This window comes from Dromiciops gliroides, chromosome 2 (genome assembly GCF_019393635.1).
Source record: "Dromiciops gliroides isolate mDroGli1 chromosome 2, mDroGli1.pri, whole genome shotgun sequence".
Lineage (NCBI taxonomy): Eukaryota > Metazoa > Chordata > Mammalia > Microbiotheria > Microbiotheriidae > Dromiciops > Dromiciops gliroides.
Window position 1 is genome coordinate 259,345,983 of NC_057862.1, and position 13,539 is coordinate 259,359,521.

A 13,539-nucleotide genomic window follows, 5' to 3' on the forward strand; every position below is an offset into this window, starting at 1 on the left:
GCCAAAACCTTGTTGAAGATTAAGAACCAATTAAGTGTAAAGAGAGTTTTCTTTGCCTGGGCCAACCCCAGGAAAGAGCTGTTTCTCTCTCTCTCTCTCTCTCTCTCTCTGCCTTTCTTTTGGGATTTGCAACTTTTGGTTAAAAAATATCCACCAAAACTTAAAAATTTTTAGAAAATAAATCCTAGTCTGGGATTGAAATATTGAAATAGCTCCCCAAATGCCCCTTTCAACTCTTTACATGTTATCTGTAGGAAGGCATCCTAAGTACTGATATAGATATCTTTCTTGTTTAATGTTTTAATGATTCAGGAGAGGAAATTCTATCTGCTGATTGTATTAAATTGCTTTTGCTGAAGCACATGGAGAAGTTGTGGGAAACTTCAGGGTATTTGGAGATGTTGAGGAATTGGGAGATGTGGTGATAGACAAAGTGATGTGCAGAAGTAAGAGATACACGGAGCTCCCAGAATCTTAGTAGGAAAAGGCTAAAAATGAATACAAATATCTTGATAGTACCTTGTCTTTTTTTTCTAATAGAAGCAAAGGTCTAGAAGGGCTCTTTGTTAGGTTGAAAAGGAAAAGGAATGAGAAAATACAATAAAGACTTAAGTGTGACTAAGAAGGAATATGACTGATTTTGTTTTTAAACAAAGCAAATTTACTATGAAAGGAATCTGTAACTAAGGTGAATTCTCAGTTGTCATAGATAATATTTACCTGGAATATACGCATTGCCACGTGCTTATATATATTTTTTCTTAATGGGGTGGGGAGGTGTTGGATCTATGATTTCACTGGTATAGAGAATTCCTGTTTGTGTGTGGGGGGGCGGGGGGGGTGGTGGCAATTGGGGTTAATTGACTTGCCCAGGGTCATACAGCTAGTAAGTGTTAAGTGTCTGAGGCCGTATTTGAACTCAGGTTCTCCTGAATCCAGGGCCAGTGCTCTATCCACTGCGCCATGCACTGGCACAGAGAATTCCTAGTGATGAAACCCCCTCCACCATTGCAGGTCTGAATAGTCTCAGGGAGTTGCCTGGGGGCAGTTAGAGATGAAGAGCCATGTAGAGTCCTACAACAGATGTCTCAGCTCTCCTACCACCATGCCATACTGCATCCCATCTAATTATTGTATCTAAACCTGCATTAGTAATGGTTTCTGTATTACAAAGTTGGCAATAGTTTTATTCATACTTCTAAATTGTTTGAAATAGTGGTTTTGATGATTTACTTAAAATCATCATGATGGAGGTAGAGGTATGGTTGCAGTGGATAGATCACAGAGCTTAGAAGCAGGAAGGCCTGTGTAATTCTAAGCAAGCCACTTAATCTCTCTGTGCCTCCGGTTTCCTTATCTGTAAAAATAGGGATAATAATAACACCTACCTCACAGGGTTTTTGTGAAGATTCAATGAGTTAACATGTAAAGCACTTTGTAAACCTTAAAGTGCTATATACATGCTGTTATTATTATTGTTATTATTCATTCACCTTTATATAGCCAAATGATTGTTGCTCTCTCTGTAGAAGTCACTTTGAGAGGAGATTATGTTGTTGTTCAGTTGTTTCCAACTCTTTGTGACCCCATTTGGAGCTTTTTTTGGCAAAGACACTGGAGTGATTTGCCATTTCCTTTTCTAGCTTCTTTTGCAAATGAGGAAATTGAGGCAAACAGGGTTAAGAGACTTCCTCAGGGTCACATAGCTGGTAAGTATCTGACTTTTCAAGTCTGGCACTTTATCCACTGTGCCTGCTAACTGCCCAATGAGAGGAGATAGACTATAGATTTCAAAATTCTTAATCCATTTTTAGGCCTTTTAGGGTAGCTTTGATGTGTGGAAGTAGCCTGAAGTCCTTCACTGTGATAAACATTTAGGAGCCACCTATCATGTGCAAAGGCAGTGTAGGAGATGTGAAAGAAGGAAAGAAAAAAGAAAGAAATCTGTCCTTGATATCAAGGTACTTATTCTCTACTAGGGTCAACTATGACAAAGCATACCTAGATAAATATATACAAGATAATTTGAGGAGTGTTGTCACTCCTCAACTAGTGAGTGGTGTTGGGAATAAGAGAAGGAAGGCTTCATGGAGAAGGTTGTACCCGAGCCTGGCCTTGAAGGAACCATAGGTTTTGCTTATCTCTTTTTTTTTTTTTTGGTCTTTTTTGCAGGGCAATGGGGGTTAAGTGACTTGCCCAGGGTCACACAGCTAGTAAGTGTCAAGTGTCTGAGGCCAGATTTGAACTCAGGTCCTCCTGAATCCAGGGCCGATGCTTTATCCACTGTGCCACCTAGCCGCCCCGGAACCATAGGTTTTGAAAAATAATATTTTATTATTTTCCTCAATTATATATTAAAACCATTTTTTAACATTTTAAAAAAAGTTTTGAGTTTCAAATTCTATCCCTCTTTCCTTTCCTCCACTCACCCCTCCTTTAAATAGTAAGTAATCCAATATAGTTTATACATGTACAGTTATGTGAAACATTTCCATATTAGTTATTTTGTATAAGAAGACTCTAATAAAAGAAAAAAAAGAAAGAGTGAAAAATAGCATGCTTTGGTCTGTGTTCAGTCAATATCAGTTCTTTCTTTGGAGGTGGATAGTATGCTTCCTCATGAGTCCTATGGGATTGTCTTGGATCATTGTATTGCTAAGAATAGTTAAGTCATTCACAGTTCTTCATCATACAGTATTGCTGTTACTTGTGTACAATGTTCTCCTTGTTCTGCTCACTTTATTTTGCATCAATTCATGTGTGTCTTTCCAAGTTTTTCTGAAATCATCCTATTTCTCATTTCTTCTAGCACAGTAATATTCCACCACAATCATAAGCCATAGCTCATTCAGTTATGCCCCAATTGATGGGCAACCTCTCAATTTCCAGTGCTTAGCCACCACAAAAAGAACTGCTATAAATATTTTTATACACATAGGTCCTTTTCCCTTTAAAAAAATCTCTTTGGAATATAGTCCTAGTAGTGTTATTGCTGGATCAAAGGGTATGCAAAGTTTTATAGTCCTTCGGGCATAAGGAACCCCATAGGATTTTAAGAAGCAGAGGTAAAGGCACAGGAAACAGTTTTGTAGAATGGAAAGAATGTTGATTCTGGAGACAGAGGCCCCAAATTCCAATTCTGACCTGTGTCAGTTAGTCAACAAGCATTTCTTTTTTTAATTTTTTATAATAAACATTTTTATTTATAGTTTTAGATTCCAATTTTTATTCCTCTTTCCCTCCCTTCCCTTCCCCCTCCCTGAGGCAGCAAACAATCAGATATGGGTTATACATATATGATTATGTAAAATATGACCATATTTGTCATTTTGTACAAGAAAACTTGATTAAAAGAAAAAAAATAAAAGAAAGTGAAAAATAGCATGTTTCAGTCTATGTTCTATCAATATCAGTTCTTTCTTTGGGGGTGGATAGTATGTTTCATCCATAGTCCTTTGGGATTGTCTTAGATCATTGTATTGCTGAGAATAGTCAAGTCAGTCACAGTTCTTCATCAAACAATATTGCTGTCTCTGTGCACAATGTTCTCCTGGTTCTACTCACTTCATTATGCATCAGTTCATACAAGTCTTTCCAGGCCTTTCTGAAATCATCCTGCTTGTCATTTCTTATGGCACAATAATATTCCATCACCATCATATATCACAGGTCAATAAGCATTTATTTAATGCTTACTATTGTGGTAAAAGTTATTTGTGGTCAAGATTAATATTCCCGTTTTTAGCTAAGTCATTTGGGAGGGGCCACACCTGGCTCACCCCGAGGTTATGTATGCTACTGAGCTCAAAAAGGCAGCTTTTGAAGGACCTCCCCTTTTGGGGGAGGAGAGATTGAATGCTCCCTGAAGGAAGGAAGGCTACTTCCGGAATGCTAGGCATCTTCTGGAACTCGATTCTTTCCTTCTTGGCCCTTGTGCTGGCAGTGCGTGTTCGTGCTCTCTGTCTGGTAACTCCCCTTGTGGTAGCGTGTTGGCTGTTCTGGCAGTGCAAGTAACTGTCGACTTTCAGGTTTGGTGAGCTAATTATGGAAAACCGTAAATTCCTTTGAACTAGCTTAATTGGGAACAGTCTGGGCAATGAATAGGTTAAGCTTAGAGTTAAGAATATCTATCTGTATTTCTATTTTCCTATTTCCTTATCTTTGATTTTTATTAGTTTCACCTTTGTTGTTTAATTAGTTCCCAAGTAATAAAATCTGATCCTTTTGTGAACTAAAGCTTAGAGGCTCCTTTCTTATTGGCCTGGGAGAAATATCTAAAAAGGGCAGTTCAGAGTGGAGGGAGAACCTAAAAGGTCCCTCATATTTCTGGGACCCCAATATTAAGGCAAGTCACCCAAATAACACTCCGTATATCAAATTTTGGCCCTCACACTATGTGCCAGGCAGTGTGCTAAGCACTGGAAATACAAATGCAAGAAAGGAGAAAAACAGTCCCTTGTTTACATTTTAATAGAGGAAGACAACAAACATATAAAAGGAAATTGAAAAGGTATATGTGGGCTGACATGGTAGAATAGTCTAGAGTACAGGATGGTGAGACTGATGTTTAGTACATGTATTATGTTTATGAGCCTCAGGTTTTTTTATCCATAAAATAAGGGAGCTATAAAATAAACTAGTAGAGTGGAATGGAAATGCATTTATTAAGCTCTTACTATGTGCCACAAGCACTGTGTTGAGCAATTGCAATACAAAAAGAAACCTGAACACTTCCAGCTCTTAGGGAACTTGTATTCTAATTAGACAACATCTAGGAAGGTTCAGTGTCAGGGCAGATGGCAAGGGCTCATGGATCTCAGGTAGCGATGATGGGGCAGATGTTGAGAAGAAGGTGGTGTTTGAGGGGTCTTGGTTATCTCAGACAGGGATGGGGATGAGTTTAGGGTCAGCATCTAGCATCGAAAAGACTAGATAGGGTAAGTGTAAGGCTCTGCGTCTTTTCTGAGATTACTCATATTGGGCTGTCAGGCCTCTGATTGGAATGTGGCATGTAGGGGCCACAATGGTTAGTGCTGGATATGGAATCCCAAAGATTTGAACGTGAGCTATACCTCAGACATTTAGTAGCTGGGTGACCTTGGCCAATTCATTTAACTCTTGTCTGCCTCACTGAAAAGTGTTCACTTCCATGTTCGTGAACTGTGATCTTATCTGATGTCTTTACCTCTGCCTTGTCCATATCTTGTTCTTCACCCTCATTGTGACCAATCTCTTGACCCCTGAGTTCTTTCCCAGTCTGTCACCCCTGCCCTGGCTACACTATCTTCCCTTCCCCATCTTACCCTTTTGTAAACCAATTCAACATCACACTGTCCCTTCTCTCAAGTTCCTTGCCCCCCTTATCCTACCATCAATCTTCCTTTCGGTAACTTCATCCTGTACTGCCTTCATTCCTACTTGCTGCTGAATGAAACTAGAGAAAAATCATGAGACTGTGTTGAATGAATTCACTAAAAATCCATGTTATATGATCTCAATCAAGTCCTCACCCAGGCAAGGGGATCCTTTGAACACCTCCCTAATCAACACACGTTCCCACTTATCACAGTGGCTTTTCTAGACCTTTTCATCTTTCCTCAAACCTCTTTCTCTGTCTGCTTTACAGTTACTACCTACTGGCTGCTTCCCCCCTCCTTAGAAACATGTTTATATCTCCCTCATTCTCAAAAACTCTTACTTGATTAGTCCACCCACACTAGGTATAATCCCATATCCTTTCCACCCATTCTTGTTTTTTGTTTGTTTGTTTGTTTTTGTTTTTTTTAGTGAGGCAATTGGGGTTAAGTGACTTGCCCAGGGTCACACAGCTAGTAAGTGTTAAGTGTCTGAGGCCGGATTTGAACCCAGGTACTCCTGACTCCAGGGCCGGTGCTCTATCCACTGGGCCACCTAGCTGCCCTGAATGGTCTTTTCTAAAAGTCTCATGTTTATTGACTTCTCTTCAGGGGATGGGTGTGGAGGCAACATCTAGCAGGAAAAAGACTACATAGGGGAAAAAGAAAGGTTGTACTTCTTTTCAGAATTTACTCCAAAGAGATACTTTGCTATTGTGAGTCATTCTTTTTTTAAAAATTTATTTAAATTTATTTGTGTGAGGGCTACTTACAAAACCTTTTGGTTGGCAATGCGTCCCTCAGTTTCCCCCCTTCTCCCTATTGTTACCCACAGTTAAGAACCCTTGATAAAGTATTTTATAATATCAGTTAGTGATTCATCAAGGAGATTTTATCTCAATAGAATCAAATAGGGGATTTTGAGAAATAATTAAGAATCAATATCTTGGGGGATTTGCTGTTCTCCCTTTCTTAATCCTTTCTCTTGCCCCTTGTAAAGATTAATATGGGTCAAGTCCAATCCAAGCTTACAAAGAATCGAGATGGTTGAAGGACTTTACTGATGAGAAATTAATTAACTGCATGAAATGTGAGCTGGCCCCTCATCCACAAAGTATCAAAGTACCAATGACATTGAAATGACCAAAACAGTAGAGACAGCTTCTGACTTTATCTTGGTTGGGGGTCTACATTCTTTCTCAAGATTTGAGTGACCTAAGTCAAGCATCCCCAGACTTCATTTTAATATAAAACACCTCCACCAATTAGGCATATTAACTATGACCCCACCACCATTAGGGGTCTTTGATCTGAAAGAAACAACCAATGAGCATCCTTTCATTCATTCATTCATTCATTCATTCATTCATTCATTCATTCATTCATTCATTCATTTATCTATCTATCTATCTATCTATCTATCTATCTATCTATCTATCTATCTATCTATCTATCTATTTATTTATCTATCTATCTATTTACTTACTTACTTATTTACTTATTTACTTACTTACTTACTTACCTACTTACCTACCTACCGGCCTATTAATAAAATCAGAAACTGTCTCTACCACTTCAATCACCACAATGTCATAGGCATTCCAATGCCTTGCAAATAAAGTGCCAACTCATGCAATTAATCAATTAATGGTCACCATCTCTTAGAAGTTCAGGTTTTATTTCAGTTAAATCCTTCCAGTAAGGAAAGATGAAAGTCAGTGAGGATACTTTCTTCTCTAGCAAAGGCCAAAGATGTGATGATAGAAACTCATTTCCCTTTGGTGATAAATACAGCCCATCTGATAAATATGATGAAAAGTCCTTGTTATCCTTTTGTGTTAGTGTCCACAGGTCAAGGACATCTATTCCACAGTTTTGGCCGACTTGCAAACAGGCTTTGGCATATTCACCAACAACCAGACTCATTCGATTTAATTTGTAACCTTGAGGAATACAAATCCTTTTTCCAAGCTGATTCACAAAGAGGGGGTGGTGTTATAAGAATAACTTTACTTTCAGGAACATCTACAGACTTTAGATACTGGACCATGCTCTTTAAATTCTCAACGTACTCATAGAATGGAATGTGTTGCTTGGGATTCTCATCTTTTAAAGCATTGTCATTGGCACCAAAGAAAATTGTACCTGCAACAAGGTTTTCAGTATTACTTTTCTTGAATAATCTTGGAAGAATGTTTTCTGCACATCTGGTATTATAACTTGAAAATCCACGATTTTATAACATCACATTTTCTGACTAGCTGGTCAGCCAGTGATGCTCCCCATCCACCCTGATAGAAAGAAAACTGGGTGATAGAGTCCCCCAAAAGTAGCACCTGGGGCCAGGGCTGAGCACTTCTTACCACCTCTACCAGAGAGCCAGACGTTGACATCCTTCTCATTTAAAATGCAAGATCCCTATGTATAGAGATATATAGATATAACCTATATCAGATTACCTGCTGTCTAGGGGAGGGAGGAGGGAGGGGAGGGAGAAAAATCTGAAATTGTAAAGCTTGTATAAACAAAAGTTGAGAACTATCTTTACATGTAACGGAAAAAATAAAATACCTTATACATAAAAAAATAAAATAAAATAAAATGCAAGATCCCGGATGTTTGTCAGTCATTCTTTTTCTCTTTTCTCTCTGTCTTTTTGGGATGCAATTCTATCCTCTCTTTCCTTCTACCTGGTAAGCTTCCTCTCAGTCTCCTTTGATGCATCTTCAAGAAGGCCATGCCCTGTAACTGTGAGTGTCTCCAATATTCTTTCATGGGCCTTCTCTTCTCCCTTTCTACTACTTCACTTGGTAATCTTGTCAGTCCTCATGGATTTAATCATTAAATCTATACTGATGATTCCCCCATCTACTTAGCCAGCCCAAACCTCACTCCTAACCTCCAGTATCACATCTCCAACTATCCATTGTTTCAATGATCACCTGTATGTACAATATTGTCAGATCTACTTGTCCAGTGCTAACCTCTTTCCTGACCTCCAGTCTTGCATCTCTAAGTGCCTTTGAGACCTCTCAAACTAGATGCCCTGTAAATATTTTAAACTCAACATATCCCAAACTGAACTCATTATTCAGGGAAAGATATTAGCCTCGCTTCCTATCTTACTAAACTTCACTGTTACTGTCAAGGGTCCTATCCTCCCAGTTACCTGGCCTTAAAAACCTAGGTTTCATCTCCAATTCTTCACTTACACCCCATATATCCAATCAGTTCTCAAATCCTTTCATTTCCATCTTTGCACTTACTATGTGCTAGGCATTGTGTTAAGGATTAGGAATGCAAAAAGAGGTAAAAGACTGTCCCTGCACTCAAGGATCTCACAATCTAATGGGTGAGGTAGCAAGAAAGCAAATATATACAAATGTGCTATATACAGAATAAATAGGAAATAAAGAGCAAAGGCACTAGAGTTAAGAGATCCAGAAAAACTTCCAGTGGAAGGTGAGATTTTAGTTGGGACTTGAAGGAAACCAGGGGAGGCAGTAGATGGAGTTGAGGGAGAGCATTCTAGATATGGAGGAGAGCCAGAGAAAATGCCTGGAGCCAAGAGATGGAATGTCTTGCTTGTGTAATAGCAAGGAGGTCAGTGTCAAAGAGTACATTGGAGCTGGGGGGTGTTGCAAGGTATAATGATACTGGAAAGGTGGTGTTGGGGGTTAGTTTTGAAGGACTTTGAATGCCAAAGGGACGATTTTCTTTTCTTTTTTTTTTTTTTGGTGAGGCAATTGGGGTTAAGTGACTTGCCCAGGGTCACACAGCTTGTAAGTGTCAAGTGTCTGAGGCCGCATTTGAACTCAGGTCCTCCTGAATCCAGGGCCGGTGATCTATCCACTGCGCCACCTAGCTGCCCCAGGATTTTCTGTTTGATTCTGGAGGTGATAGGTAGTCTCTGGAGTTTATTGAGTATAGAGATGACATGATTAGACCTTTGATTTAGGAAAATTACTCTGGCAGCCATTGTAGGATGGATTAAATAGGGGAGAGACTTAAGGTAGGTAGACCCACTAGCATTTTATTGCAATAGTACAATAAGAGTTGTTGAGGGCCTGCCCCAAAATGGTAGCAACATCAGAGGAGATAAGGGAGTATATTTGAAAAGTGCTGTAAAGGTGAAATTGACAAGTCTTGGCAACAGATTGGATATGGGAGGTGAGAGATGGTAAGGAGTAAAGGATGATGCCTAGGTTGTAAATTTGGGGGATTGGAAGGATGATATACTCTTTTTTAAATCATAAAAGTATTTTATTATTTTCTAGTAACATGTGGAGATAGTTTTCAACACTGGTTTTTATAAGATTTCTAGTTCCAAATTTTTCTCCCTCCCTTCCCCCTCCCCAAGACAGAAAGCAATCTGATACGGGTCCTTTTCCCTTTTTTATGATCTCCTTGGGAAAAGGACCCGGATGATATACACTTGACAATAATAGGGAAGTTTGGAATAATGAATTCTGTTTTGGGCTTGTTGAGTTTAAGATGCCAACTGGACATCCAGTTTGAGATGTCTGAAAGGTAGTTGGAGACGTGAGACTAGAAATTAGCCGAGCGTTTAGGGCAGGATTGAGATGTTAAGATCACCAAGTGAAGCAGCAGAAAGGAAGAAGGAGAGGAGGGCCCAGGACAGAAACCAAAGGGACAGCTTACACTTAGAGAGTTTGACCTGGATGAAGATCCAACAAAAGAGCCTGAGAAGTAGCAGGCACATAGGTAGAAGGAGAATTCAGAGAGAATGGTGTCCTCGTAGCAAGGAGAAGAGGATCATTGACAGTGTCAAGGGTTCAGAGAGGTCAAGAAGGATGAAAATTGAGAAAAGGCTCCCTTCTCTCTTCTGACACTGCCCCACCCCTGGTGTAGGCCTTCATCACTTCATTCCTTCACAATTCCAGGAGCCTGCCGGTTGGTCTCCCTGTATAAAGTTTCTCCCCACTCCATCACTCAGCTACCAAATTGATCTTCCTAAAATGCAGATCTAACCATGTCCCGTGCCTCTTCAATAAACACTAATGGCTTCCTATCACTTTCAAGTTCAGAAGTAAAAGCCCTTTCTAAGATCTTTATAACCTGCCCTCTTCTTACCTTTTAAGTCTTCTTTTTTTTTTTTTACACTTCATATATCCTCTATACATATATTCTCCATAGATACTTCATGGATACTCCATATATTCTGTGATCTGATGACACTGCCCTCCTTGCTGTTCCTCAGACAAGACTCCTGACTGGGCATTTTCTTTTTTCTTTTTTTTGCAGGGCAATGGGGGTTAAGTGACTTGTCCAGGGTCACACAGCTAGTAAGTGTCAAGTGTTTGAGGCCGGATTTGAACTCAGGTACTCCTGAATCCAGGGCCGGTGCTTTATCCACTGTGCCACCTAGCCACCCCCTGACTGGGCATTTTCATTCACCATTACCCATACCTGGGATCCCACCTTTTTTGTTTTTTGTTTTGTTTTTTGGTGAGGCAATTGGGATTAAGTGACTTGCCCAGGGTCACACAGGTAGGTAGTGTCAAGTGTCTGAGGCTGGATTTGAACTCAAGTCCTCCTGAATCCAGGGCCAGTGCTCTATCCACTGTGCCACCTAGCTGCACCCCCTTTCTACCTCATGTCTTCCTTAGCTTCCTAAAAGCCTCAAATAAAATCCCATCTTCTACAAGAGGCCTTTCCTGATCCCACTTATGTCAGTACTTTGCCTCCAATGATCATCTCCAATTTATTCTCTATATAACTTATTTATACATAGCTGTTCATGTGTTATTTTTCCCATTAGATTGTGAAATCCTTGAAAACAAGGAGTCTTGTTTGCCTTTTTATTTATATCCCAGGGCTTAGTGCTGTGCCTGGCATATAGTAAGTCCTTAAAGAAGCTCCATGGCTCACTGACTGACATCTTAAATTTAGTGTGTCCAAAACTTACCTTCTTATATTTTCCCACACATCCTCCTCTCTTCCTAACTTTGCTTTTATTGTTGAGGATACCACTGTCTGTGACTATGAGCTCCTGGAAGTTGGGATTGTTCTTTGCCTTTCTTTGTATCCCCAGAACTTAGCACAGTGTTTCTTGAATGAATAACTGACATTTAAGTGTTCACGTGTGTAGAGCACTTAGTGAGGCACAGCATGAGGGTCTCTTACAGTGAACAATTGCAAACCAGGTCAGATCTCTGTAATTTTAAGGCCAACAACTGTGCTGAAAAAACTGTTTGAGTTTTATTAGTTTTTAAATTTCGAATTTAAGAGACTAACCACAGTTTTGGCTCATGGGTTTTATTGTGATTCTTTGGTGTAAGACATAGGGGGCCTTCCCACTTGAAAGGACAAAGGAACCCAGAGGCATTTCTGGAATTGGGAAAATGAGTAAATGTGCTAATTACATCCAATTTCATTATCTGAGCATAGGCAGGGGTGCTGTATAGTTTAGAAAGTTTACACTCTCACTCCTAAACTATCAACTAGAATTCTTTCTCCCTGGAGCTTCCAAAGAGCTGCCCATGAAGAGTATAGTTTTCATGTGTCAGGAGCATTGCCTCCGTTGAAATGGCTATGTCTTGTATGTGTACTGGTCTTGAGGAATCTCTGGCTTTTTGTTACCTTGTGTTTTACTCCCAGTGCAGGAGTGTAGTCAGGTCTCCACATCAGTACCTGCAGAGTTACTGCTGAGCACAGCAGGGGGCAGTTGGACTAGGGCAGTCTTCTGCACAGACAGGGCAGAATGGCATTGCAGTAGCAAGTGTTCAGGCCTACATGGATGCTCTGTCCCAGCACAGGGAAGAAGAGCTCAGGACCCAGTAGTGGAGGTTGCCCCACTGCAGCATAGGATGTAGCAGTAACCTTGGCAGGCCTTGACAGCAGTCAGGTAGGCATGGTGTTGGTAAGTGAAGTTAATGGCCCCTGCAATGCTTATCAGGGGAGCAGTGCACACAGATGTGGGACCCAGCATCCTTAGGGTGGGGGCAGTGGGCCCAGACATGGTACTTCACGGGTAGTCAGTAGTAGTCCGAGACAGGAGCCTCAGCTACAGCACACAGCTTTGGGTAGAGAAATGGGGCCCAGCAACAGCAGGAGCTGAGGAGAGTCCCAGTAGCACCAGATGGTGGATCTGTACCCAGTAGCAGCAGAAGCCTAGTCATAAAAGAATAGGCACTTTAATGTGCAGTGCTAAAACTGGGTCTCACTGTAGCCCATTGATTATCAGAAAATAAAGCTGATTAGCTCCTCCACATTGCTGCTGCTACAATATCCAGTGATCATTATACAACTCTTTCCTAGGGACAGCTTGGAAGATCAGTTGTTGGGAGTGGGCTTGCTTTATGGAAGCAGGGAAATGGTGGAACTTTCTATCACTAGAGGTAGCTAGGTGGTGCAGTGGTTAGAACACTGGCCTGGAGTCAGGAAGACCTGAGTTCAAATCCAGCCTCTGACATTTACTATCTGTGTGATCCAGGGCAAGTCACTTAACCTCTGTTTGCCTCAGTTTCCTCAACTGTAAAATGCAAAGAATTAATACCTTGCAGGATTGTTTTGAAGATCAAATGATATAATATTTGTAAAGTTCTTAGCACACACTAGGTGCTTATTAAATGGTTATTTTCTTCCCTTTTCCTTATTTAGCTCCCACAGAAGAAGGGAGGCAGTCTCTCAGGGGCTTCTCATGGGGCAAAGATACTGAACTCCCTGCCTCTCTTCCCATAGGATTTCCAAGGAGGGGTCCTGGAAATGGGTGATAGTATAGGACAGGTCTTGCTCCTCTATGATGAGCATCATTGACTATGCAGGAAGTATCATCATTTTTGTTATAGCCCTCTTGTTCCTGGTGCTGTTCTTGCTAAAGATGACTTTTTCACATCAAGAAACCTACTCTAAACTTCAAGAATTTGGCATTACCAATTGCATGGACCTGATTATTATAGACATTTTGGCCCTTCCCGGGATTGTCCTAGATTCAGTCACTTCTTCGGCGAAATGTTACATTAAAAAAATACACACACACACACACACACACACACACACACACATAGGGGCAGCTAGGTGGTGCAGTGGATAAAACACTGGCCCTGGATTCAGGAGGACCTGTGTTCAAATTCGGCCCCAGGCACTTGACACTTACTAGCTCTGTGACCCTGGGCAAGTCACTTAACCCTCATTTCCCTGCAAAAAAGAAAAAAAAAAAAAG

At 40.5% G+C, this 13,539-nt stretch overlaps 1 protein-coding gene and 1 pseudogene across 1 annotated transcript in view; one reads left to right on the forward strand and one right to left on the reverse strand.

Annotated features, from left to right (window-relative positions):
• The window catches only part of RAD51B (RAD51 paralog B), an 885,837-nt gene that overhangs the window by 120,259 nt on the left and 752,039 nt on the right, over window positions 1–13,539 (forward strand). The window lies entirely within an intron of this gene.
• On the reverse strand, window positions 6,999–7,747 carry LOC122742568 (annotated as a pseudogene).